At 40.8% G+C, this 24,824-nt stretch overlaps 1 protein-coding gene across 3 annotated transcripts in view; it reads left to right on the top strand.

Moving 5' to 3' along the window:
• MIPOL1 (mirror-image polydactyly 1) overlaps positions 1-24,824 on the top strand; it is a 373,501-nt gene that overhangs the window by 1,630 nt on the left and 347,047 nt on the right. Inside the window, exon 2 of one of the 3 annotated variants that reach the window (XM_033188224.1) lies at positions 9,418-9,480. The exons of the other annotated variants lie outside the window; for them this stretch is intronic. The gene's annotated coding sequence lies outside the window, so the exon portion shown is untranslated. The remainder of the gene's footprint in view (positions 1-9,417; positions 9,481-24,824) is intronic. 3 annotated transcript variants of the gene reach the window in all.

The following is a 24,824-nucleotide window of genomic DNA, read 5'->3' as shown; positions in this document are numbered from 1 at the left end:
AGTCTAGCTCCGCCACCCAGGCTGGAGTACAGTGGCGCAATCTTGGCTTACTGCAACCCCTGCCTCCCGGGTTCAAGCAATTCTCCTGTCTCAACCTCTTGAGTAGCTGGGACTACAGGTGCCTGCCACCACACCCGGCTAAGTTTTGTATTTTTAGTAAAGACGGGGTTTCACCTTTCTGGTCAGGCTGGTCTCGAATTCCTGGCCTCAGGTGATCCACCTGCCTCAGCCTCACAGAGTGCTGGGATTACAGGTGTGAGCCACTGCGCCTGGCCATGTATACATTTTTATTGTGTATATGCCTACTAGTAAAATTACTGTGTTACAGGATAGGCAGATGTGTGCTTGTGGTATACACTACTGAAAAGTTTTTCATATTGTGTTGATTTACACTTTAGTGGCAGCTTGAGAATTCTGGTTCCTCCAAATGCTTGCAACATTTCATATTGTCTTTTTAATTTTAGCCATTCTAGTAGGAATATAGTGACATAACGTTGGGGTTTTCCCATAATTTCCCTAATGACTGATGGTATTGAGCACATATTCATGTGTTTACTGGCATTTGGAGATCCTCTATTTCTGTAAGGGACCAAACAAAAAGTGTAGGCAGCCCTTGCTTTGTAGAGTTTCAGTTAACCAAGTAATGTGTGAAGCTCGGACTACCTGTATTTTAGGTTGTACAGACTGTATAGTCTCTGTTACATATTCTTTTCTGTTTTTTTCCTCTTTTCTTTGTTCCCAACCATTTAAAAATGTAAAAAACATTCTTAGCTCATGGGTTATACAAAAACAGTTGTTAAAAGATAACTTTAGGCACATTAAAATTTTAGGGTTTATATGAGCATTCAGCAATTTCATAAATTGGGTATCACCAGACCACAAGTCGTTCAAGACTCCACCAAGAGGGTGTGAAGGGAAAACTTTTATAAGGTGTTTATGGAAATAGACAAAGAAAATATTTGATTGGTTACAGTGGAATGTCTCTAGTTAGAAGTTGGTTGGTGGTTTCTGATTGATTAAACTCAAGTTTAGTTTTACTGTTTACATTGAGTTGGGTTTTGATTTATTTACATAGGAACCCAAAGTGCTGAAACTGTCTCAACCTAATGATTTCCCAATTAGTTTTTTTTTTTTTTTTTTCTTTTTTAACACAGTCCACTGGCTGGATTTGGGTTGTGGGCCATAGTGTACTAACCCCTGCTCTATTGAAAAATGTTTGTTCAATCTTTTGCCAATTAGTTGGATGTGAAATCAGTAACTGAGATGGGCTACATTAGAGAAATATATATCCATAATACTATATCTATCTATCTATCTATGTGTGTGTATATATATATATTTTTTGAGATAGGGTGTACCTCTGTCACCCAGGCTGGAGTGCAGTGGGGCGATCTTGGTTTACTGCAGCCTCTGCCTCCTGGGCTGAAGTGATCCTCTCACCTCAGCTTCCCAAGTAGCTGGGATTACAGGCACACACCACCATGCCTGGGCTAATGTTTGTATTTTTTTGTGGAGATGGGGTTTTACCACGTTGTCCAGGCTGGTCTTAAACTCCTGAGATCAAGTGATCCTACTTCCTTGGCCTCCCTAAATGCTGGGATTACAGGCACGAGCCACCGCACCTGGCCAGTATTGTTAAACAGCATGAGTTATAGTGTTCTGGTGTTGAATTTCAGATCTCTAAATATACTTTATTTGGTTTACCAGTTTTACCTTGAGACTAATTAGAGGCCAATTTGATTATTGTCTGAATTGTTTTTACTTCTCCCACTTTCTACTCACCCTGTAAATCTGAAGAACAAAAGAGAGGTAAGAAGTGAGAAAAGAAAGGAGAGACAATCTTTCTTTGATATTATTTAAAAGGCTAGGAAAGAAAAGTATGAATGTCTAGACAGTTCTGGGTATTTTGAGTAAAAAATATAAAAAAATACATTGTTTCATATGTTCGTGTGAAGAGATCACCAAACCGGCTTTGTGTGAGCAACATGGCTGTTTATATCGCCTGGGTGCAGGCGGGCTGAGTCTGAAAAAGGAGTCAGCAAAGGGTGGTGGATTGTCATTAGTTCTTATAGGTTTTGGGATAGGTGGTAGAGGTAGGAGCAACGTTTTGTGGGCAGAGGGAGGATCTCACAAAGTACATTCTCAAGGGTGGAGAGAATTACAAAGAACCTTCTTAAGGGTGGGGGACCACAACAGAGATATAGACCAATGGAACAGAACAGAGTCCTCAGAAATAATACCACACATCTACAGCCATCTGATCTTTGACAAACCTGAGAGAAACAAGAAATGGGGAAAGGATTCCCTATTTAATAAATGGTGCTGGGAAAATTGGCTAGCCATAAGTAGAAAGCTGAAACTGGATCCTTTCCTTACCCCTTATACGAAAATTAATTCAAGATGGATTAGAGACTTAAATGTTAGACCTAATACCATAAAAACCCTAGAAGAAAATCTAGGTAGTACCATTCAGGACATAGGCATGGGCAAGGACTTCATGTCTAAAACACCAAAAGCAACGGCAGCAAAAGCAAAAATTGACACATGGGATCTAATTAAACTAAAGAGCTTTTGCACAGCTAAAGAAACTACCATCAGAGTGAACAGGCAACCTACAGAATGGGAGAAAATTTTTGCAACCTACTCATCTGACAAAGGGCTAATATCCAGAATCTACAAAGAACTCAAACAAATATACAAGAAAAAAACAAACAACCCCATCAAAAAGTGGGGAAAGGATATGAACAGACATTTCTCAAAAGAAGACATCCATACAGCCAACAGACACATGAAAAAATGCTCATCATCACTCGCCATCAGAGAAATGCAAATCAAAACCACAATGAGATACCATCTCACACCAGTTAGAATGGCAATCATTAAGAAGTCAGGAAACAACAGGTGTTGGAGAGGATGTGGAGAAATAGGAACACTTTTACACTGTTGGTGGGATTGTAAACTAGTTCAACCATTATGGAAAACAGTATGGCGATTCCTCAAGGATCTAGAACTAGATGTACCATATGACCCAGCCATCCCACTACTGGGTATATACCCAAAGGATTATAAATTACTCTACTACAAAGACACATGCACACGTATGTTTATTGTGGCACTATTCACAATAGCAAAGACTTGGAATCAACCCAAATGTCCATCTGTGACAGACTGGATTAAGAAAATGTGGCACATATACACCATGGAATACTATGCAGCCATCAAAAAGGATGAGTTTGCGTCCTTTGTAGGGACATGGATGCAGCTGGAAACCATCATTCTTAGCAAACTATCACAAGAAGAGAAAACCAAACACCGCATGTTCTCACTCATAGGTGGGAACTGAACAATGAGATCACTTGGACTCGGGAAGGGGAACATCACACACTGGGGCCTATCATGGGGAGGGGGGAGGAGGGAGGGATTGCATTGGGGAGTTATACATGATATAAACGTCATGCACATGTACCCTAGAACTTAAAGTATAATAAAAAAAAAAAAAAAAAAGGGTGGGGGAGATTACAAAGTACATTGATCAGTTAGGGTGGGGCACAAACAAATTACAATGGTGGAATGTCATCAGTTAAGGCTATTTTCACTTCTTCTGTGGATCTTCAGTTGCTTCAGGCCATCTGGTCACAAGGGATATGATGGCTCAGCTTGGGCTCAGAGGCCTGACATATATAATATACTTATTGTAATATTTTGAGGTGAATATTGTCCTTTGAGCTATTCCATCCTGGGATGGCTTTTTAAAACATTTTTATCTAGTGATTGAGTATACTCATGATATAGGAATAGCCATTGACTTGGGCCATGAAGCTCAACTGTGACATCTCTTCCCAGGATGGAGGTCGTTTCTTCCTTAAATGTCCCTTTGGACTGCCCAGTTCATCTTCTTTTACTCTTGGCCCCGTGCCTTTTACTCAGTATTGCCCAAAATTTTACTTTAATGCCCTTCAGCCCACCATCCATGTTAACATTTTTAGCTAACACTTTCTAGGTTTTTGTTGTTGTTCTTGTTGTTGCTTTTAGAAACAGGATCTTGCTCTGTCACTCAGGTTGGAGTACAGTGGTGCAATCATAGCTCACTGTAACCTTGACCTGGGTTCAAGCTGTCTTCCCCACTGCAACCTCCCAAGTAGATAGGACTGTAGGTGCTCAACATCACACCTAACTATTTTGTTTTTTGTTTTTGTTGAGACAGAGTCTAGCTTTGTTGCCCAGGCTAGTATCCAACCCCTGGCCTCAGGTCCTCCTGCCTTGACCTCCCAAAGTGCCAGGATTACAGGCATTAGCCACTGCACCAGCCCCTTTTTTGTTTTTAAGTAATTTGTAGAAGTGAATTTAGTGCACATTTAAATTTATATGCTAATACTAATGAAGGGTGTGAGGGTAATTTCATCAGTGTGATCCTTTCTTTGATATGTATAATTGGTTTTTTTCGGTCTTACTTGATTGTATGCAGATGGATTTAAGATGGGCCTCACCTTCCACTATCAATTCATTGCAGTTAAGTAAGCTTTTCTTATATAGAAATTCTGGATCCAGTACATACTGCATTTCATTACACACACATGCACACACACACACATAATGACTAATGTAAATACCTTACTGCTTTATAAGTCCCACACAAAGCAATTGTATTCATATGCAGTGTTTTTCATGGCACTCCTTGAATCAACTTGGAGTCACTGCAAATTATTATGGGTAATAAAGGGCATGTGCCAGTGGAAGGGATTCTCAGACAAGGGAGTCCCCTCCCTCCAATGCTTCAGACTTCAAAAGGGAGCAAATAGGGAATTAATGTGGCACAAATATTTAATTTGTACCATCAACCTTAGATGATGCTTTCATGTTAATAAGGATGTATTTGTGAGTCGAATTGTAGTCACTAGCTTCCGACAGTACCTTCTCCTCTGGACATTGCCTGTGTTACATAGCCATTGTTGACTTCTGGGACAATTTTCCAGAATTTCATTGCTAACACACCTTGCCTTTTCTGGTTGCAGTTTTTAGATACTTTATTTAGGTTACATTTAATCTTGTTTACCGTGTTTAGAGTGACTGTGTGTTCACGGTGAATGTATTTGTCTATTGCTTATTTGTTGCTTTTATAATTTATTTCCAGCAAATCTTATTACTAGTATGTCCAGCTACCTGGGACTGGGGATGGGCAGATGACTCACTTTCACTTGCAACTTCACATACCATCTAGAGATGGCTTAGGATTGATGAGAGAAAAAGAGATAATGCACAAGATGAATCAATTGTAGCTGTTTTTGTTAGCATTGTATTATTATTCTCTCTATTGAATTTATTAGATTTTGAGACTATCATAAAGAGAAGATAGAACTGTTTTAGAGCATTAATTACAAAAACAGTTTACTATAGTGGAAAGAGCACAGGACATAAGAGCAAAATAAGTGTGGCTTACTACCTGTTTGTGTTAACTTTTCCTGGGACTCAGCCTTCTTTTGTGAAATAAGGCATTTTGATGAAGTATCTCTAATCTCTGGTAATCTTTTTCAAAAGACACAGAGTTGGGAATGCCAAGAGACCATAGGGGTCATGTAGGCTACCTTCTCAGTTTAGTCACATAGTTACTAGAACTTATTTTTTTCTGATTTTTATTCCAGTTGCTTTTTCCATTATATTACCTGTGATAGGGAGCCTTCTAAAGTGACCTTGGTGTTCACTGTTACGTAATTCCTTCCTCTTGAGGGTGAACTAGACCTAGAGGCTCACTTCTACTAGAATATGGCAAAAATGGTGTGATGTCACTTCTCAGATTAGATTACAAAATTCATGACTTCCCCTTTTTGCTGGCACTCTGTTGCTCACTTACCTTGAGGAAGTCAGCTGTCATGTGAGCTGACCTGTGAAAAGGCCCACCTGTCAAGGAACTGAAGGGGACCTCCAGCCAGTAAGGAACTGAGTTTCTCAGTCTAAAAACCCTCCGGCATTTATTTAATTATTTGAGATGGAGTCTCACCCTGTTGCCCAGGCTGGAAAGCAGTGAAGTGATCTTGGCTCACTGCAACCTCCACCCCCAGGTTCAAGCAATTCTCCTGCCTCAGCCTCCTGAGTAGCTGGGACTACAGGCTCGTGCCACCACGCCCAGCTAATTTTTTATATTTTTAGTAGCGATGGGGTTTCACCACGTTAGCCAGGATGGTCTTGATCTCCTGACCTCATGGTCCACCCACCTTGGCCTCTCAAAGTGCTTGGATTACAGACGTGAGCCACCGCGCCCAGCCCGCTCAGGGATATTAATCCTGCCAACGACCACCGAGAGAGTTTAGAAGCAGATCCTCTCCTTGTTGAACGTTGAGATGACTGTATCCCTGGCTGACACTTTGATTCCAGTCTTGTGAGAGACCCTGGGCTGGAGGACTTAGCTTAGCAACCCTCAATTTCTGATTTTTAGCAACTGTGAGATTACAAATGTGTATTGTTTTAAGCTCTTGAATTTGGGTTTAATGTGTTAGGTAGTGATATGATTTGGCTGTGTCCCCATGCAAATCTCATCTTGAATTGTAGCACCCATATTTCCCTGATGTTGTGGGAGGGGTCCAGTGGGAGATAATTGAATCACACAGGGGTGGTTTCTCTCATACTGTTCTCATGGTAGTAAGTCCACGAGATGTGATGGTTTTATAAGAGGAAACCCCTTTTGCTTGGCTTTCATTCTCTTTTGCTGCCACCATGTGAGACATGCCATTCACCTTTCATGATGATTATGAGGCCTCCCAAGCCACGTGGAACTGTGAACGCATTAAACCTCTTTCTTTTGTAAATTGCCCAGTCTCAAGTATGTGTTTATTAGCAGTGTGAAAACAGACTGACACAGTAAACAGACTAACACAGTAAATGGACTAATATAGTAGAGTGGGATGCTGCTGAAGAGATACCCGAAAATGTGGAAGTGACTTTGAAACTGGGTAACAAGCAGAGGCTGGAATAGTTGGGAGGGCTCAGAAGAAGACAGGAAAATGTGGGAAAGTTTGGAACTTCCTGGAGACTTATTGAATGGCTTTGCCCAAAATGCTGATAGTGATATGGACAATAAAGTCCAGGCTGAGGTGGTCTCAGATAGAAATGAGGAACTTGTTGAGAACTGTAGCAAAAGCAAAGAGACTGGCAGCATTTTGCTCCTGCCCCAGAGATTTGTAGAACTTTGAACTTGAGAGAGATGATTTAGGATATCTGATGGAAGAATTTTTTTTTTTTTTTTGAGATAGAGTTTTGCTCTTATTGTCCCTGTTGGGGTGCAGTGACACAATCTCCGCCTCTGGGTTCAAGTGATTCTCCTGCCTTGGCCTCCTGAGTAGCTGGGATTATAGGCACTCACCACCACGCCCAGCTAATTTTTTGTATTTTTAGTAGAGACGGAGTTTCATCATGTTGGCCAGGCTGGTCTCAAACTCCTGACCTCAGGTGATCCACCTGCCTCGGCCTCCCAAAGTGCAAGGATTACAGGCATAAGCCACCACACCCAGCCAGTGGAAGAAATTTTTAAGCAACAAAGCTTTCAAGAGGTGACATGGCTGCTCTTAAAACACGTTCAGTTTTTTATTTTTTAATTTTTTTATTATACTTTAAGTTCTAGGGTACATGTGCACAAAGTGCAGGTTTGATACATAGGTGTACATGTGCCATGTTGGTTTGCTGCATCCATCAACTCATCATTTACATTAGGTATTTCTCCTAATGCTATCCCTCCCCCAGCTCCCCACCCCCCAACAGGCCCTGGTGTGTGATGTTCCCTGCCCTGTGTCCAAGTGATCTCATTATTCAATTCCCACCTATGAGTGGGAACTTGCGGTGTTTGGATTTTTGTCCTTGTGATAGTTTGCTGAGAATGATGGTTTCCAGCTTCATCCCATGTCTGTGCAAAGGACATGAACTCACCCTTTTTTTTTTATGGCTGCATAGTATTCCATGGTGTAAATGTGCCACATTTTCTTAATCCAGTCTATCATTGATGGACATTTGGGTTGGTTCCAAGTCTTTGCTATTGTGAATAGTGCCATAATAAACGTACATGTGCCTGAAACACATTCAGTTTTATAAGGGAAGCAGAGCATAAAAGTTCAGAAAATTTGCAGCCTGACCCTGCAATTAAAAAGAAAAACCCATTTACTGAGGAGAAATTCAAGCCAGCTACAGAAATTAGCCTAAGTAACAAGGAGCCAAATGTTCATCCCCAAGACAATGGGGAAAATGTCCCCAGAGTATGTTAGAGGTCTTCACAGCAGCCCCTCCCATCATAGGCCCAGAGGCCTACGAGGAAAAAATGGTTTCATGGACCAAGCCTGGGGTCCCCATGCTATGTGCAGCCTAGGGACTTGGTATCCTGTGTCCCAGACACTCCAGCCTTGGCTGAAAGGGGCCAATGTAGAGCTCAGGCCATGGCTTCAGAGTGCACAGGCCCCAAACCTTGGAAACTGTTGAGCCTGTGAGTGCACCGAAGTCAAGAATTGGGGTTTGGGAATCTTCGCCTAGATTTCAGAGAATATTTAGAAACCCCTGGATGTCCAGGCTGAAGTTTGCTGCAGGGATGGGGCCTTCATGGAGAACTTCTGGTAGGGCAGTGCATAAGGGAAATGTGGGATTGGATCCCCCACACAAAGTCCCTACTGGGGTACTGCCGAGTAGAGCTGTGAGAAGAGGGCCACTATCCTCCAGACCCCAGAATGGTAGATAGGCTTGCACTGTGTGCCTGGAAAAGCCTCAGACACTCAACACTGACACGTGAAAGCAGCTGGGAGGGAGGCTGTACCCTGCAAAGCCACAGGGGCAGAGCTGCCCAAGATGTGGGGATCCCCACCTCTTGCATCAGTGTGACCTGGATGTGAGACATGGAGTCAAAGGAGATAATTTTGGAGCTTTAAGATTTGACTGCCCTGCTGGATTTTGGAGTTGCATGGGGCCTATAGCCCCTTCATTTTGGCCAGTTTGGCCCATTTGGAATGGCTGTATTTACCCAATGCCTGTACCCCCGTTATACCTAGGAACTAACTTGCTTTTGATTTTACAGGCTCATAGGTGGAAGAGACTTGCCTTGTCTTGGATAAGACTTAGGGCCATGGACTTTTGAGTTAATGCTGAAATGAGTTAAGACTTTGGAGGATTGTTGGGAAGGCATGCTTGGTTTTGAAATGTTAGGACATGAGATTTGGAAGGAATCAGGGGCGGAATGATATGGTTTGGCTGTGTTCCCACTCAAATCTCATCTTGAATTGTAGCTCCCATAATTCCCTCATGTTGTGGAAGGGACCCAGTGGGAGATAGTTGAATCATGGGGCAGTTTCCCCCATACCGTTCTCCTGGTAGTGAATAAGTCCAGGTGAGTTCTGATGGTTTTATGAGGGAAAACCCCTTTCACTTGGCTTTCATTCTCTCCTGCCACAGCCATGTGAAATATGCCTTTTACCTTCCATGATGATTGTGAGGCCTCTCAATCCACGTGGAACTGTGAGTCTGTTAAACCTCCTTCTTTTGTAAATTGCCTAGTCTCAGTTATGTTTTTATCAGCAGCATGAAAACAGACTAATATAGGTAGCAATAGACAACTACACTACTCATTAATACCAGAAAAACTTTAATCTGTTTTTATCAGTTTAAACTTATTTGAGGACATGATATTATTATTTTTTGAGATGGAGTCTCTCTCTGTTGCTCAGGCTGGAGTGCAGTGGCACGATCTTGACTTACTGCAAGCCTCCTAGGTTCATGTGATTCTTGTGCTTCAGCCTCCCGAGTAGGTGGGATTACAGGCACGTGCCATCATGCCTGGATAATTTTTGTATTTTTAGTAGAGATGGGGTTTTGCCACATTGGCCAGGCTGGTCTTGAACTCCTGACCTCAGGTGATTTTCCCACCTCAGCCTCCCAAAGTGCTGGGATTACAGGTGTGAACCACCATGCCAGGCTGAGGGCATGCTATCTTTTATATATCTTGAAAAACCAAATATTAACAGTTTTAATTATAAATCCCACACTTGTTTTTAGTTATAATTTAATTGCTAGGTGTTTGTTTTATTTCTAAGCTGGCAATGTAAATAAATTATTACTTTGAAGGATTGATTTGGTGTTTTTTTTTATAGTAGATGACCAATAAGACGTATTTACCCTAGATCTGCTTTAGGCTGTTGGCATAAGCATCTCTGACTCAGATATTGGCTGCATTGAAAGCATTTTTAATTTAGATTTTATACTGTTTTGGATGCATATAGTCAAGTAATCTCTTCTTGTTATGAATTTGCAGTTCCGTGTTAGGATGATTTGATTATGTATAAATATTACTTGGAGAATGACTTTTAATATGCATGGTTTTATAAGTTTTGGAAGCTGCTTTGAGTACAAGAAGAATCGTATTACTGGAATCCTTAATGCTGTATATTATTTTATTGTCTATTAAAGCATACCAATTTCCTATCATCATAGTTTTGAGGATTTTACTGCTGAGTAACAAGTTTCGAAAAGCAGAAAATATAAATAAATGAAAATATAAATAAATAATATAGAGAAATTAACTTTTAGAAAACATAGATCAATTAATGTAGACAGTATAGATCAATTAACTTTTAGAGAACATAGCAGCAAGTAATACATGAAAAGTATATAAAACATACATGGACAGTTTAGTAAATGAATAAAAGGTGAACACCCATGTAGCCACCATCAAAATATTTAGATTTTTTAATTTTTTGAGACGGGGTCTCACCATGTTGCCCAGGCTACAGTGCAGTGGCACAGTCTCGGGTTACTGCAACCTCTGCCCCCTGGGTTCAAGTGATTCTCCTGCCTCAGCCTCCTGCGTAGCTGGGATTACAGGTGCATTCCACCATGCCCAGCTAATTTTTGTATTAGTAGAGATGGGGATTCACCATGTTGGCAGGCTGGTCTCAAACTCCTGTCGTCAAGTGATCTGCCTGCCTCAGCCTCCCAAAGTGGTGGGATTACAGGCGTGAGCCACTGCACCCGCCCTTGTCACTGTACTTCTGACATTATCATTATGCAAAATCTTGGTACAGTGATCAAAACCAGAACATTAATATTGTGGTTTCACTGGGTAATTCACTAAATATTGCATAAATTGGAATAAGTTGAATAAAATTACAAAATATAATTTAATTAATAATACTATTCATTAGACTGTAAACTTGATTGACATATCACTAGATTTTCTATTAATGTTCTTTTCCTATTCTAGGAACAAATCCAGAGCTGATGTTATATTTAGTTGTCATGTTTCCAGTGTCTTTTCCTATGTGTGACTTCTTTCTATTTTGATATAGCTATGTCAGCTCTCTTTTGATTAATCTGTGCATAGATCTGGATTTTTAAAAATCCAGTGGGACATCTCTGTCTTCCAGTTGGAGCATTTAGCATTTGGGTCATTTCATCCCTTTATATTTTTTATTATTGCCTTTTTTCTTAACCTTTTGTTATTTTAGAAATTATATAAGACTGGGCATGGTGGCTCACCCCTGTAATCCCAGCACTTTGGGAGGCCGAGGCAGGCGGATCACCTGAGGTCAGGAGTTTGAGACCAGCCTGGCCAACATGGTGAAACCCCGTCTCTACTAAAAATTACAAAAATTACATGGGCGTGGTAGCACTTGCCTGTAATCCCAGCTACTCAGTAGACTGCGGCAGAAGAAATGCTTGAACCCGGGAGGCAAAGGTTGCAGTGAGCCAAGATCATGTCACTACACTCCATCCTGGGTGACAGAGCAAGACTCCATCTCAAAAAAAAAAAAAAAGAAAAGAAAAGAAAAGAAATTAGATAATATATATACATGGTTTTGGTTTTTTGCTTATTTGAGACAGAGTTCCACTCTGTTGCCCAGGCTGGAGTACAGTGGTACAAACATAGCTCACTGCAGCCTTGACCTCCTGGGCTCAAGCAATCCTCCACCTCAGCCTCCCAAGTAGCTGGGACTACAAGTGTGCCACCACACCTAATTTTTAATTTTTTTTTTTTTTTTTTGGTAGACATGAGGTTCCCCTATGCCCAGACTAGTCTTGAACTCTGCTCCTTAAGCGATCCTCCCACCTTGGCCTCTCAAAGTACTGATTACAGGTGTGAGCCACTGCACCCTGCCAAATTAATGTGCTCTATTATTTTGTAGCTTCCCTCTTTAATTTAATAATATCCTGTACATGTGTATGTTTTTGAAAAATGCTCAAACTGTGTTTCCCTCTTCTCTCACACCACACTAATCAACATGGAAGACTTCTGTGACAAAATGTCAGGGAGTTTTTCTCCACCAAAAAGCAGTGGACACCAACTGGATATCCCCCAATTCAATTCTGACACTATGTACTTGGAGATAGTGTCAGAACCCACAGGTTGGGTGCCCACTCCCCAAGACTGCCCCATCCCCCTGCCCTTTTTTAATGGCTCATCCCTTTTGACACCAGTCACAAGTTAGGGTTCCCATTACCTTCTCTTTAGTTTTGATTAAATTGCTGGAGCGGCTCACAAAACTCAGGGAAAGTAATTAAGTGGTTGATTTATAAAGGATGTTTAACCGTCCATTGGGTGCTTCCTGCTCACTGCACAGTCAAAACTAATTCACTGAGACTGTGCTGTTGCAGTCGAGAGGTTTATCAATGCAGAACTAGCCAAGTGGATGGACTGGCGGGATTACTCTAATCAGTCTCCTCGAAGACTTGAAGATTAGGTGGGCAGGGGGCTAGAGAATGAGTTTTGCTGACATGTGATGCAATCATAGGCATGTGGAGAGTGTGTGCACTGAGTTGGCCTCTCTGTGGGGGCCACAGGACTGGTTGAGGCATCTAAAGGAGCAATAGGGAAAGTCACAAACCTTGTGACCTTTGGCCACATGACTCCTGACAGCAAGGGATTATAGAAAGGGAAGCGAGAGGACAATGTCTGGTTATCATTGAACTACAGCTACATTGTAGCAGAATTTAGGTATCTCCCATAATCCTAATTTTGTGGCCTTTCATTAGTTTTACAAAGGTGGTGTTGGTACCTGAACAAGTAGGATTTTGTTTTAGGCAGGTACTATTATCATCCCTACTTCAAAATTAAACTATAAACTAAATTTCTCCCATGATTAGCTTGACCTAGGAAGATGAGTACAGGAAAGGTGAGTACAGCCAGCCTGAGAAGCTAGAAGCAAGATGGAGTCAGCCATGCTTGATTTCCTTCACTGTCATAATCTTTGCAAAGGCAGTTTCAGATGTTATAAAGGATAAAGATGAAAGCAAGCATAGGAGATGAGGAGGCAGAGCAAGGTGATGGAATAGAAAGCTCCACTGCCCACCCCTCCACCACCTAAACAAGGACACCAAGTTAACTATCTGCACAGAAAAAAACACCTTCACGAGAGCCAAAAATCAAGTGAGCGCACATAGTACCTGGTTTTAACTTCATGTTGCTGAAAGAGGTACTGAAGAGATGGAAAAAAACAATCCTAAGTCACTGTGACTGTTTCCCCACTCCCAGCAAGGGTGGCATAGTGCAGAGAGTTTCTCTGGGAACTGGGGGAGAGAAAACACAATTGTGAAACATTGAACCCAGTATTGTCCTGTTAGGGCAGAAAGGAAAAGCAGACCAAACCCAGCTGATGCCCGCCCATGGAGGGAACATTTACACCAGCCCTAGCCAGAGGGGAATTGCTGATCCCAGTGGTCCAAACTTGAGTGCCTTCTAACCTTGCCACTGAGGTCTGCAGCACTCTGTGTCTCCATATAAACTTGAAAGGTAGTGTAGGCTATAAGGACTGCAACTCTTAGGAGAGTTCTAGTGCTAAACTAGGCCCAGAGACAGTGGACTGTGGTTGGGGGGCTTGTGACATACTGAGACACCAGCTGGGGCAACCAACGGAGTGCTGGTATCACCCCTCACCTAACCCCAGGCTGCATAGCTCTCAGTTCCAAAAGAGACCCTTTCCTTCTGCTTGAGGAGAGGGTGAGTGGGGAGGACTTTATCTTGCATCTAGGATATCAGCTCAGCCACAGCAGGATAGGGCACCAGTCAGAGTTGTGAGCCCCTCTCCATGTCCTAGCTCCCAGATGACATTTCTAAACACCCCCTGGGCCAGAAGGGAACTCACTGCCTTGAAGGAAAGGACCCAGTTCTTGCAGCATTCATCACTTGTTAACTGAAGAGCCCTTGGGCCCTGCATAATCAGCAGTGATACCCAGGTACTACATCAAGGGCGTTGGGTGAGCCTCTGAATTTGCTGGCTTTAGGTAAGACTCAGCACATTACCAGCTGTGGTGACTATGAAGCAAAACTCTTTCTGTCTGAGAAAAGTAGTTGGAAAAGTAAAGAGGACAGACTTTGTTTAGTACCTTAGATACCAGCATTGCCACAGGTGGGTGGAACACTAAGTGGGCTCTTGGGGTCCCTGATTCCAGAACTTGACTCTTGGATGACATTTCTGGACCTGCCCTGGGCCAGAGGGGAATCCACTTCCCTTAAGGGTGAGTCGCAACCCAGGAAGCACCCATGACAGGCTGATATAAGGGACCTCGGGCTGTAAGGGAAGACTGACGGTAGTCTGGTGGTACTCCTCATGGCCCAGGGTGACAGTGGCTACGGGGTAAGGCACCTCTGCCTTTGGAAAGGGGAGGGAAGGACTGAGTCTTGTGCTTTGAGTTCCAGCTCACCCACAGTACAATAGAACACCTGGTAGACTTCCAGTGTTTTTGACTCTACTTCCTGACTCTTGTATGGCACTTAGGGACCCACCTGGAGCCTGGGGGACCTCACCACCCTGAAGGGAAGGACATAGGCCTGGCTTGCTTTGCCTCCTGCTGACTGTAGAGTCCAAGGGTCTTGAGCGAACATTGGCTGTAGCCATGGAGTTACTATGGCAGGCCTTGGGCGAGATCCAATGCTGTGCTGGCTTCAGGTCAGACCCTGCAGTCATAGTGGTGGTGGCCACAGGGATACTTATGTCACTTTATCCCTAGATTTATGTGGCATAGAACAGAGAGAGATTCTGTGTGTTTGGGAGAAAGTAAGGGAAGAGAACAAGAATCTCTGCCTGGTATTTCAGAGAATTCTTCCATATCTTGTCCAAGATTATCAAAATTGTACCTATGTGAGTCTGCAAGAACCACAGCATTACTGGGCTTGGGGTTCCCTCTAAAGCAGATATAGCTTAGGTCGCACCTAAGTCCTTTCAAATATCTGGAAAGCCTTCCCAAGAAGAACAGCTACAATAAACCCAGACAGTGAAGACTACAATAAATACCTAACACTTCAATGCCCAGATACCAAAGAAAATATACATTTACACTATTCAGGAAGACATGACTTCACCAAATGAACTAAATAAGGAAGCAGGGACCAATCTTGGAGAAACAGAGATCTGAGACCTTTCAGACAGAGACCTTTCAGACAGAGAATTCAAAATAGCTGTGTTGAGACCACTCAAAGAAATTCAAGATAATACAGAGAAGGAATTTGAATTCTATCAGATGCGTTTTAACAAAGATATGGAAATAATTAAGGAGAGTCAAGCAGAAATTCTAGAGCTGAAAATGCAATTAACATACTGAAGAATACGTCCAAGTCCTTTAATAGCAGAAATTGTCAAGTAGAAGAAAGTTAGTGATCTTGAAGATAAGATATTTGAAAATACACAGTCAGAGAAGACAAAAGAAAAAAGAATAAAAAACAATGAAGCATGCCTACAGGATCCAGAAAATAGCCTCAAAGGGCAAATCTAAGAGGTATTGGCCTTAAAGAGAAAGTGGAGAAAGAGATAGGGGCAGAAAGTTTATTCAAAGGGATAATAATGGAGAAATTCCCAAACTTAAAGAGAGATATCAATATTTAAGTACAAGAAGGTTATAGAACACCAAGCAGATTTAACCCAAAGAAGACTATCTCAAGGCATTTGATAATCAAACTCCCAAAGGTCAGTGATAAAGAATGGATCCTAAAAGTAGCAAGAGAATAGAAATAACATACAATGGTGCTTCAGTGTGGCTGGCAGCAGACTTTTCAGTGGAAACCTTACAGGTCAGGAGATAGTGTCATGACATATTTTAAGTGCTAGAGGGCAAAAAAACCTTCTACTCTGGGATAGTATATCTGGCAAAAACATCCTTCAAACATGAAAGAGAAATAAAGGCTTTCCCAGACAAACAAAAACTGAGGCATTTTATTAATGCCAGATCTATTCTACTAGAAGTGCTAAAGGGAGTACTTTAATTAGGATGAAAAGGATATTAATGAGTAATAAATAATTGCCTGAAGGTACAAAACTCACTTGTAATAGTACACAGAAAACCACAGAATACTATGGCATGGTAACTGTGGTGTGTGAACTACTTTCATTCTCGGTAGAAAGAATAAATGATAAAGCAATAAAAAGTAACTTCGACTTTTCAAGACATAGTACAATAAGATGTAAATAGAAACAACAAAAAGCTAAAAATCAGGTAGATGAAGTTAAGGCAGAGTTTTTATTAGTTTTCTGTTTGTTATTTGTTAATGAGAATAGTGTTAAGTTGTTTTCAGATTAAAATAACGGGTTGTAAGATAGTATTTGCAAGCCTCTTTGTGGGCGGCAAACTACCCAGGTGCTGAGGCAAGAGACTGAGGGCACGAACTGTCCCAGTATAATAAGGAAAATATATAAAATAGGAATAGTTATACTAGATGTAGATCATAGATATGATTATATATGAATATCATTAATCATTAGTTTGTAGCAATTACTCTTTATTCTAATATTATAATAATCCTTGCTTTACAATTATAACCTAGGAAAAGCCAGGCCATACAGAGATAAGACCTGAGGGGACATGGTGAGAAGCGACCAGAAGACAAGAGTGTGAGCCCTCTGTCACGCCCAGACAGGGCCACTAGAGGGCTCCTTGGTCTAGCTGTAATGCTAGCGTCTGGGAAGACGCCCCCACATACAGAGATAAGAGCTGAGGGGACATGGTGAGAAGTGACCAGAAGACAGGAATGTGAGCCCTCTGTCACGCCCAGACAGGGCCACTAGAGGGCTCCTTGGTCTAGCGATAATGCTAGCGTCCGGGAAGACGCCCGTTGCCAAGCGGACCATGGTCTAGTGGTAGCATCAGTGCCAAGGAAAAACACCCGCTACTTAGCAGACTAGGAAAGGGAGTTTCCCTTTTCCCGGGGGAGTTTAGAGAAGACTCTACTCCACCACCTCTTGTGGAGGGCCTGACTGATGTCAGGCCCACCCACAGTTATCTGGAGGCCTAACCATCTCCCTGTGATGCTGTGCTTCAGTGGTCATGCTCCTGGTCTGCCTTCATGTTCCATCCTGTACATCTGGTTTTGCCTTCTACATAGCAGTAGCAAAATCAGTGAAAGTACTAAAAGTCTCTGATATGCAGAAATAATGGCATAAGCTGTCTTCTCTCTCTCTCTGTCTCTCTCTCTCCGCCTCTGCTACCAAACAGGGAAGGGCCCGCTGTCCAGTGGACACATGACCCACATGACTTTACCTATCATTGGAGATGGCTCACACTCCTTACCCTGCCCCCTTGTCTTGTATCCAATAAATAACAGTGCAGCCTGGCATTTGGCTCCACTACTGGTCTCCATCTTGGTGGTAGTGGTCCCCTAGGCCCAGCTGTCTTTTCTTTTATCTCTTTGTCTTATGTCTTTTTTCCTACAATCTCTTGTCTCCGTACACGGGGAGAAAAATGCACCGACCCTGTGGGGCTGGTTCCTACACCTCATGGTAATCTCAAACCAAAAAACATAAAATGGATACACAAAAAAATAAAAAGCAAGAAACTAAATCACATCACCAGTGAAAATCACCTTCACTAGAGGAAGACGGGTTGGAAATAAAGAAGGGAGAGAATATCATAAAACAACCAGAGAACAAATAAGAAAATAGGTGGAGTAAGTTTTTACTCATCAATAACAATGTTGAATGTAAATGGACTAAACTCTCCAGTCAAAAGACATAGTGTGGTTGAACTGATGAAAAAACAAGACCTGTTAATCTGTTTCCTACAAGAAACACACTTCACCTATAAAGACACACAGACAGAAAATAAAGGGATGGGCTGGGTGTGGTGGCTCATGCCTGTAATCCAAGCACGTTGGGAGGCTGAGGCAGGCGGATCTCCTGAGGTCAGGAGGTCGAGACCAGCCTGGCCAATGTGGCGAAACCCTGTCTCTACTAAAAATACAAAAATTAACCAGGTGTGGTGGTGGGCACCTGTAATCCCAGCTACCCAGGAGGCTGAGGCAGAAGAATCACTTGAACCTGTGAGGTGGAGGTTTCAGTAAGCCAAGATCATGCCATTGCACTCCAGCCTGGGTGATAGAGCAAACCTCCATCTCAAAAAAAAAAAAAAAAAAAACAAAAGAAAGAAAGAGATGGAAAGAGCAGAAAGAGCTATTCTATGCCAACAGAAACCAGAAAAGTGCTAGTTATGCCAGGCAAAATAGATTTCAAGACAAAAACTATGAAAAGAGACAAAGAATGTCACTATTTAATGAAAAAGGGGTCAATTCAGCAAGAGGATATGACAATTTAAAATATATATGCACCCAACACTGGAGCACTCAGATATATACAACAAATATTAGAGGTAAAGAGAGAGAGAGACTGTAATACAGTAATAGCTGGAGACTTCAACATCCCACTTTCAGTATTGAGCATATTTTCCAGACAGAAAATCAACAGGAAACATCAAACTACGTTTGCATTATAGACCAAATTGACCTAATAGATAGTTACAGAACATTTCAGTGAAGAGCTACAGGATACACATTCTTTTCCTCAGCACATGCATCATTCTCATGGATAGACCATATGTTAGTTCACAAAACAAGTCATCAGACATTCAGAAAAATTGAAATAATGTTAAGCATCCTTTCTGACCACAATGGAACAAAACTAGAAATTAATAACAAGATGAATTTTGGAAACTGTACAAATACTTGGAAATTAAACAATATACTCCTGAATGACCGGGGGTCAATGAAGAAATTAAGAAAGAAACTGAAAAATTTCTTGAAACAAATGATAATGGAAACACAGCATCAAAACCTATGGGATACAGCAAAAGCAGTACTAAGAGGGAATTTTATAACTATAGGTGCCTACATTAAAAAAGAGGAAATACTTCAAATGAACAGTCTAACAATGCTTTTAAAGAACTATCAAAGCAAGAGCAAACCAAATCCAACATTACTAGAGGACAAGAATAAAGTTCTGAACAGAAATAAATTAAATTTTAATAAAAATACAAAATGATCAATAAAACAAAATATGGGTTTTTGAAACGTTAAACAAAATTGACAAACCTTTAGTCAGACAGAAAAAAGAGAGGATCCAAATCAGAAATGAAAATGAGACATTACAACTGATACTGCAGAAATTCTAAGGATAATTAGTGGCTACTGTGAGCAACTATATACCAATAAATTGGAAAATCTAAGAGAAATGGGCAAATTCTGAGATAGTACAACCTACAATGTTCGAATCAGGAAGAAATTCAAAACCTGAACAGACTAGTAATAAGTAACGAGATTGAAGCCATAATAAAAAGTCTCCCAGTGATGAAAAGCCCAAGACCTCATGGCTTTACTGCTGATTTCTAACAAACATTTGAAGATAAACTTAATACCAATCCCACTCAAATTATTCTGAAAAATAGAGGAGGAGGGAATATTCCAAACTCATTCTCTGAGGTCATTATTACCCTGATACCAAAACCAGACAAAGATACATCAGAAAAAGAAAACCAATCTCTCTGATGAATGTTAATACAAACATTCTCAACAAAATACTAAAACCAAATTCAGCAATCCATTTGAAAGATCATTCCTTATGATCAAGTGAGATTTTTCCCTGGGATACGATGATGGCTCAACATACGCAAATCAATCAATGTATACATCATATGAGCAGAATGAAGGATAAAAACCATATGATCATTTCAATTGATGCTGAAAAGATTTGATAAAATTCAACATCCCTTCTTGGTAAAAACCCTCAAAAAGCTGGATATAGAAGGAACATACCTCAACATAATAAAAGCCAGATGTGACTGACCCACAGTTAGTATTATACAGAATGGGGAAAAACTGAAATTCTTTCCCCTAAAATCTGGAACATGACAAGAATGCTCACTTTCACCACTGTTATTCAATATAGTACTGTAAGTCCTAGTTAGAGGACTTCTTTCTTTTTTAAAATATTCTCTTAGTACTATGGATTTACTTTTAAGCATTGATCTAGTTACATCTAACATTTAAAAAAATTATCTAGTTCAAAATGTTGTGTTTCCATTTTTATCTTGTTCAGAAGTTTCCCTTTTAGCTTCCTTTTTAGAACAATGGGTTATTTGGGATTGTTTAAGGATTTTTCGGATTATCTTTCTGTTATTGATTTCTAGTTTATTTCTTGTCTATTTTTAGTTATCATGGTAAGATAACATAATTTTCATGATTTCATCTTTTTTCAATTATTATTATTTTTTTGAGACAGAGTCTCACTCTGTTGTCCAGGCTGGAGTGCAGTGGCACAATCTCTGCTCACTTCAGCCTCTACCTCCCAGATTCAAGCAATTCTCATGTCTCAGCCTCCCGAGTAGCTGGGATTACAAGCGTGCACCAAAATGCCCGGCACATTTTTGTATTTTTTTTTAGTAGAGATGAAGTTTCACCATGTTGGCCAGGCTGATATGGAACTCCTGACCTTAAGTGATCTTCCTGTCTCGGCCTCCCAAAGTGCTGGGATCACAGACGTGAGCCACTGCGCCTGGCCGATTTTATCTAAGTGTATTGAGGTCTGTTTGATGGATCAGAATAGGGTCTATTTTGGTAAATGCATCATGTGCACTTGAAAATATTGTGTATTCTGCCATTGTTGGGTGGGGTTTTTAAATAAATGTTAAGTCAAATGGATTGATTTTTGAGAAAAACAGGCTGGGTGTGATGGATCACACCCAGAATCCCAGCACTTTGGAGAGGCTGAGGTAGGCAGAACACTTGAGCCCAGGAATTCAAGACCAGCATGGGCAACATGGTGAGACTCCATCTCTACAAAAAAATAGAAAAATTAGCCTGGTGTGGTGGTCCCAGCTACTCAGGAGGCTGAGGTGGGAGTACTGCTTGAGCCCAGGAATTTGAGGTTGCAGTGAGCTGTAATTGCGCCACTGCATTCCAGCCTAGGCAACAGAGTGAGACCCTATTTCAAAAAAAAAAAAAAGAACACCAGAGCTGGGTAGTATTAATAGTTAAGGCGGTAAAAGCAGATTTTATTTAGGAACTAATGCAATAGGGGAAAAGAGACCTCAATATAGAAGTGGGTTCAGTTCCCATGAGCATAGGCAAATGGGACTTTACAGCTAAGGAGCAGGGAGGGGATCAGTGGATGGAAAATTACTAACAGGAATCATCAGGGTTAGAGAAGATTGTGGTTAAACCAACTTGACAGGATTCTTGCTGAAGTCAAGCCATGGTGATCAAAGATGGAGAATTCTCAATAAACTGACTTAGCAGAATCCTTGCTAAAATTGGATGGTGCAGAGACAGACACAGAAACCCAAAAGGTTGAGGGCTAGTGTAGTAGATGGTTCAAAGGAGCCTCATTAAAGTTTGGTCAAGGCAAGATCCTTTTTATTTGATTTTTATTTTTTTGAGACAGGATTTTGCTCTGTCACACAGGCTAGAGTACAGTATAGTGGTGTGATCACAGTTCACTGCAGCCTCAACCTGGGATCAAGTGATCCTCCCACCTCAGCCTACGGAGTAGCTGGGACCACAGGCATGTGCCACTATGCCTGCCTAAAATTTTTTTAAATGTTTTGTAGGGACGAGGTCTTACTATATTGCCCAGACTGGTCTTGAACTCCTGGGCTCAAGCAATCCCCCTGCCTTGGCCTCCCAAACTGATGGAATTACAGGTGTGAGTCACTGCGCCTGACAAAGGCAAGGGTCTCTGTCACTGAGATATTAAGTCTTCTGTATCTCTACTGATTTTCTGAGCACGTATTCTCGTGATGACAGAGAGAGAGGTGTGATGAAGTTTCCAACTATAATTATGGGTTTGTCTTTCTCTTTTCACCAGTTTTTACCTCAGGTACTTTGATGCTGTTTTGTTAAATGCTTACATATTTAGGATTGCTTATGTTTAGTTAGTAAGTTGAAACTTTTATTGTACTTATATAGTTTGAGTAATATCTTTGTTTTATATTGTCTGATATGAATATAGCCACTCCTGCTTTCTTTTGATTAGTATTTGCATGCTTTTTTCATTGTGCTCTATTATCCTAAATAATACATAGTTAGGAAAGGGTAGTTTGTGGAATGTTTTTACTTTGTGTGCCTTTTGTTATTTTAAATAACATTTTGATTTTAGAATATATCGTTTTATCAAATGTGACCTAAGATCCTTTTATTTTAAGGTGTGAGGATGTAAGTATTCATCACATAATTAGAAAAAAAATTTGTATTATTACATTACATTCTTGGAAGGAATCTGAAAGGTAATTTCCTGTGGAATTTTTTTTGCATTTGAATGCTGAAATGCTGTTTTGCATTGCCTCAACCATATACATATAACCTAAAAAACATTTAAACATTGAAATTCCTTCTTTTTAATGAATTATTTTTTGAAGTATGACAGACTACTTCTTTAAGCAGCATGTCTTGAAACTAATTAGTACTTTAATACTATTATTATCTTTTAAGTTTAATGTAAATCAAAGCCACTTCCTTAATTTATGTCAAACAGCTTATTGCCAGCATGGGAGCTGCAGATATTGTGTGTTGTAGCTTATGATATCCCAAAGTAGAACATTTTATTCAGTGGCATGAGCTGGCACAGTGGGCTAGATTATTCTAATTCATTTGGGTAAGTGAACTGAAGCTTAGAAAGTTTATGTACAAAAATGCACTGTCAAAATTTCTTTTTGATTCTTTACAGGTAAGAAACTGGTTTTAGGATTTCAGCATCTTAATTTCTATTGTCTTTATGTCATGCAGGTAATTAATTTTAATCTTATTTTAAATTAAAATCTACCTACATGTCTCTATTTGTTTATTTACTTATTAGTAGAGAGTCTCCCTCTGTCCCCCAGGCTGGAGTGCAGTGGCGTGATCATAGCTTACTGCAGCCTCGAACTCTTTGTTTGGAGCAATCCTCCCACCTCAGCCTCCTCAGTAGCTAGGAATACAGGTGTGCACCACCATGCCAAGCTAATTGTTTTAAAAAAGCTTTTCATAGAGATGCGGTCTTGCTGTGTTGCCTAAGTTGTACCAACACATATTTAGATGCCTATGCTTTGTTTGTTAATTTTTTTTTTTTTTTAGAATTAAAATCTCATTTGAAAATATTTTGTCTCATGATTACTAATAGGTTGGTTCTGGAAGCTCATGATCTACATGTAAATGTACCTGCCTTAGTTCGTCTTGTGTTGCTATAAGAGAATGTCACAGATTGGGTAACTGATCATGAACAGAAACTTATTTGACTTATGGTTCTGGAGACTGGAAAGTCCAAGAGCATAGTGCTGGCATCTGGCAAGGGCCTTTGTGCTTGTCATCTCATGGCAACAGGTGGAAACATGAGAGCAAGAGCAGGCCCATTGAACAAAACTACTCTCATGATAACGTTGTTACTCCATTGATGAGGGTGGAACCCTCATGACCTAATCACCTCTTCACTGTCCCACCTGTTAATACTGTCATGTGGTATATTAGTCTGTTCTCACATCGCTATAAAGAACTACCTGAGACTATATAATTTATGAAGAAAGGAGGTTTAATTGACTCACAGTTCCAAAGGCTGTACGGGAAGCATGGCTGGGGAGGCTTCAGGAAACCTACAATCATGGTAGAAGGTGAAGGGGAAGCAGGCACATCTTCACATTGTGGAGCAAGAGAGAGAGAGCAAAGGGTGAAGTGCTATACACTTTAAAACAACCAGATCTCATGAGAACTCACTCTCATGAGAATAGCAAATGGGAAGTCTTCCTCCATGATCTAATTACCTTCCACAAGGACCCTCCTCCAACAGTGAGGATTACAATTCCACGTAAGATTTGGGTGGTAATACAGAGCCAAACCGTATCACATGGCAGTTAAATTTGAATATGAGTTTTGGACTGGACATTCAAACCACAGCATTTTACCCCTCATTCCACAAAACTCATGTTCTTCTCACAAACAGCAGCCCCAAAAGTTGTTCCAGCATAAACTCAAAAGTCCAAACTCCAGAGTCTTATTGATATCAAATACAAAAATAAATAAATACATAAATTAAATAAATAAACAAACAAATCAGATACAGTTGAAACTCAAGGCGCTATCATCCCAAGGCAGATTGCTCTCCCACTGTGAGTCTGTGAAATTAATAAGTTATATGTTCTTTAAATACAAGTGGCAAAGGCATAGGAGAGACGTTACTGTTACAAAACAGAGAAATAGATAAGAAGAAAGGGATAACTGGTTCCAATTAAGTCCAAAACCTAACAGCGAAAACAACATTACTTTTTTTTTTTGAAACAGAGTCTCGCTCTGTCTCGCAGGTGGCTCGATTGCGGTGGCACAATCACAGCTGACTGCAGCCTTGAACTCCTGGGCTCAAGTGATCCTCCCATCTCAGCCTCCTGAGTAGTTGGGACTACAGGCATGCACCAACATGCCTGGCTTTTTTTTTTTTTTTAACTTATTATAGAGATAAGGCAGCTCTCTATGTTGCCCAGACTGGTTAAAAGTAACCATGCAGCTCCTTCAGTATTTTGCTTAGACATTTCTTCTGCCAGATATCTTAGTTCATTGAGCTTAAATTCTGCCATAAAGCCTTTTGGGCAAG

This window comes from Trachypithecus francoisi, unplaced genomic scaffold, assembly GCF_009764315.1.
Source record: "Trachypithecus francoisi isolate TF-2019V2 unplaced genomic scaffold, Tfra_2.0 Lachesis_group3, whole genome shotgun sequence".
NCBI lineage: Eukaryota > Metazoa > Chordata > Mammalia > Primates > Cercopithecidae > Trachypithecus > Trachypithecus francoisi.
This window is presented reverse-complemented; position numbering and strand designations above follow the sequence as displayed.